At 42.5% G+C, this 4,392-nt stretch overlaps 1 long non-coding RNA gene across 1 annotated transcript; it reads left to right on the top strand.

Annotated features, from left to right (window-relative positions):
• Positions 1 to 6: 6 nt before the first annotated feature.
• On the top strand, positions 7 to 3,144 carry LOC123110785 (uncharacterized). The gene is made up of 2 exons (XR_006453705.1): positions 7 to 2,170; positions 2,656 to 3,144. It is a non-coding gene; the product is annotated as an uncharacterized lncRNA (long non-coding RNA).
• Positions 3,145 to 4,392: the final 1,248 nt, after the last annotated feature.

Here is a 4,392-nt window from a genome sequence, read left to right on the forward strand (position 1 = left end):
GATATGCCTCCCCACCTCCCGGCAACGCGTGACGCCTACTCTGATGACGCGCCGCACCCCCCACTGCACAGCGACACCCCTCGCCGTTCCTCCCAGCACCGGCAACTCCCTCCACCGGATGCTGGTCGTGTCCATCCACCCGCCTCCCTCCACCCGCGACCCTTCTCCTGTCCGTCCGCGATCCTTCTCCTTGTCCGGCCGCTCCCTTCACTCCCTCCACCGCGCTCCGCCTACCGTATTCCACCATCGAGCGCATAGGCCGCTCAGGCCAACAAGCCGCCATGCTGGCCACAGAACAGGCCCCCACTGGATCCCCACCGCCGGGTAGCCTGAGCAGCTCCGGGTGGTCACCTCGTCCTGGATCCAGGTGGTGGTCGCGGCCAGGATACAGCTAGCTCAAGGGAGGGGTGGCCAGGCATTCCCATTGGCTCTCAGATGCTGAGCACTCCCCTCTTCTTCTTCTTCTTCTTCTTCTTTTTGGGTGCAGGATACCCTTGTCCCAGCCTTTGTAATGTGACTTGTGTTTTTTTCTCCAGCTTAATATATTCAGGCAGTTCAATTGCCAGTTCATAAAAAAAGTATTGCGATGAGGACGTTGTTGATGGTTGTCAATGGCAAAGTCGGAGTTGGTTGCTTGCTTCAGGAGAAGTGACAATGATGATGCTTGTGCTGCCTCGGCCACGCTTCTCTTGGTTTATTTGAAGCAGAGGAATTTCGAAGCAAAGTGCAGGTATGAGGTATTTACAACCCAAACTCGGAGTTGGTAGCATTCGGACTGGACAATTGCTTCACATGATGGGGAAAATATCTGCACATTTTGCTGAAAATTGAAATGACAAGCCTACGAATATGTTGGTCGAATTGTCAGTGATTCACATACCCGCCTTCACATAAACTATGAAGGGACTAGAGATTATTTCTCGGCGGCTCAGGTACTTCATGCTTCCGCTACTGCCATATTTACACTGCCAGAAAAAAACACAGCACACCCAGAGCAGAGCTAGAGTAGTTCCCAGTACACCTTACCTTCTGGAACTGATCCAAACTCTTCAACTCAGCCAGGGTTCAGAGAGTTCACCAATCTGCCGTAACTGTCAACCCGTCACAATCTCAAGAGTCTGTATATAACAATAGTCTATATATACTCATTTCTATTTATGTAAATCGTAGTAGGGTCAGATTTCTTATAGCCTATATAGGGGATAATATGCACAATCGGGAACAAACGCACTCATGCACTCTCCACCTTCAGCTGGGAAGGGGGCGTTGGGATTCGTTCAGCACCTCATCGGGCCGCTCTGCTCGCGAAACATGGATAAACACAACACACACACACACACACTCACACCTATAACATCTGCTTTCTTATCTGCACAGTGCAAAGCAAGTGAGGTTCCCTGCTTGCTGTTTGCGGCCTAGAAAAGCTGAAAAAGAGGCTTGTCGAACCGTCACCGAATGACCGGAGGTCTGCTGGCTTCACCAGTGCCCTGCATAGTGGGCAGGTGCGCTCCCTCTCAAACCTGCCATCATCAAGATAAAAAACGTTACAAGGGAAATGCTACAAGATACTCTGAATGTTGAGATCATGAAAAACTGTAACTAGAGGGGAGTGGACGGAATGTCTGTGCATTATCATCTATTTTATTTCCTGAAACACAAACTAGCTGTGCCAGTTCAATATGTGAATTCTCATCAGTACATGGCTTCCTCCGTCGTGTGATCAATGGTCGGAGCTCACCGATGATGGAGGATGTGGAGCTTCACTACCATTCGCAGCTCCAGCCATGGTCCGGATCATACTGAGGCTCTGGACCCTCCCTCATAAACTCACCTTGAGGACATCTATTTTATTTCCTGAAACACAAACTAGGTGTGCCGGTTTTGTATGTGAAGTATCATCAGTTTGTGAAAAACACATATGACAGTACTATGTGTGTGTGTGCAAAATAAAACCGAGTGTTTTTATTGTATAATAGTTTTGCACCAAAAGGTTATTCTGAAGCGGGTGGCTAGTGTTGCAGTAGTTCAGAATGTTGAACCCACATTGATGCAGGCGCTCATGAGTAGAGGCAGGCGCACCCATGAGCATTCTTCCAATGTGGTGTTCGCCGCCGGCGCCACAGTCCGTTCACGCCCGATAGCCGAGGCCGTTCAATGACACAACGACAAGGTCTGGCCTTCCCCGTTCCTCTTTTCATGTTGTGGCATTATCGAACTCGTGTAATGACTGATTCTGTACTGTTGTTGGTTGCATTGGTGATGCTTTTACAAGTGTGGAAAACAAAGCTAGTGTCCTACTTTGCTTGTATATTAAGAGTTCGCCTATGAGTCTCCTACATGTACTGGTGATGCTACTTCATCTCTACTTGTTGTGAAATAAGGTTTTTGTTGATTTGCTTACAAGAAATGAAATATCCTTCTTGATGTTTCTTTGTTGCCAAATAAAGCTATTGTTTGATTGACACCACCTTCTTGCATCAAGTGACACCAAGCATGTTTAATTGAATGCTCACAAGAAATGATCACACATCAAAGTGACACCCTCAGTTTAAAACTAATTTTAGATCAGCGCAATTCTTATTTTTATTCAGTACTCTTCGTGCGGATGATTCCTGGTTGCTTCTCCTGTTCTGAACTTGTTGCTCAATTGCACAGGTATTGCCAGAGTACTGTCTAGTCTGAAGCCAGCTACACATTCGCACATGAGTCGGTGCTCCTAAAGTGCTCTAATTAGCAATAGAAAATGACAAGGGAGTGCATCCAAAAGATAGGTGGCAAGCATGCCTGCTACAGTGTGTTGATAACTGAATTGAAGGATCTTCAGTATATGAACCACAAAAAGAAAGGTGCATCCCGTACAAACAAAGAAGTGCATGCAGTACATCAGCTCAAGATCCAATGGTTCAATTATCTTTTGGTTTGGCGAAATGCTTCTCTTGCAGGTTTTTTGTTTTGCTGTAATTTTCATTTATATCACAGGATGTAACACCATCTCTGAAACAAATGCATATGTTCAGTTAAGAACTTGGCGTGGTGGGTGTACTGTTGATAATCTGAACTTGTTTCTCTCAACTACAGAAAACATGTAACCTTTGTTGTGCTCCTCTGCAATTTCTCTAGAAAACATGGATTGTTTTGGTTTAAGTACATCTTGAATCCATGTGCCATCTTGCTATCTTTTTTGGAATCAATAAATGGCATCGACATTCCACAGAACAAATGTCAACTAGGATGCATGTGTATGTATCAAATATGGCACGATTTGTTCCTTGCGCCGGAGTACACAAACGCAATGGTGCGGAGGCCGTACAAATTTCTTATATCTATTGCTACAAGTTCGAGTGATAAATTACTGTAAGCTCACATGTTATTGTCCAATTAGTTCAAATGATCATTGTTTTCTTCATTGAATAAAACAAAAAAGAAGTACAAATATTTATTACAAAAATCATGAAAAAATTTCAAGTTGCAAACAAAAGGGAGTACATACCTTCATTGCAAAAAATGTTCGAGTTTGAACAAAACAAAAAGAAAACATCCATCAATTCAACTAGTGAAACCATGCAAATTCAGACCTAATGGTGTTGTCAGTTTGGACGAGAAAAAAAATCTAAAATTGTAATCCCAAAAAAGGTTCAGTTCTATAAGTCCATGTCTTGATAGGAGGCCGTTCAAAACATCCTCACATATAAGTCCACTGTTTATTATGCGAGTTAAAAAATGACGTCTCATCCCTGAAAAAACGGTCAGTACAAACACAAAAGTTCAAATTTGCTAATATCTACAGTACTGGTAGTTCATTTTGTACTAGTCCCGACTGTCTATAGTTCATTTTGCTAAGAAATATTCTTCTACATGTCTTTACATCGGCCGTAGAACATGTATTACTTTTGGAAGTTAAGTCAATGTATTTCATCTCTTTGATCGGATTAATGCTTGATTTTGGTGATGGCAATTTTTATCTTTGATATCCTGAAATGAGTCAATAACTTCGAATTTTTTTTGCTAGCTTTCGAAATGTAAAAACACAACAAGTTCAACATGATGTCCTAGATAAGTTTGGAAAAAAAAACTCAAAAAAAGAAACCCCACGAAAATTCAAATGGTAAAAGTTCAAGTCGTAAAATGAGAGAAGTTCAAAACATGGTTGAAAAAAATATTAGTTAAAATAAACACACACAAAACATTTTCTTTAAAAAATTGTCATTCAGTTCAACGATATAAACCATGCAAGTTCGCGTACGATGATACCGTGAACCGTTGAAAATTTCTCTCCACATTTTCTACTCTTTATATGAGTGCTGAAAAGTACATGTATTACTAGCATATAAGTCCAAAAAATAAACCGCAATCAGTTCCGCGAAAATGCAAAGAAGTTCAAAAAATATATAA

This window comes from Triticum aestivum, chromosome 5B (assembly GCF_018294505.1).
Source record: "Triticum aestivum cultivar Chinese Spring chromosome 5B, IWGSC CS RefSeq v2.1, whole genome shotgun sequence".
In the NCBI taxonomy this organism is placed as follows: domain Eukaryota; kingdom Viridiplantae; phylum Streptophyta; class Magnoliopsida; order Poales; family Poaceae; genus Triticum; species Triticum aestivum.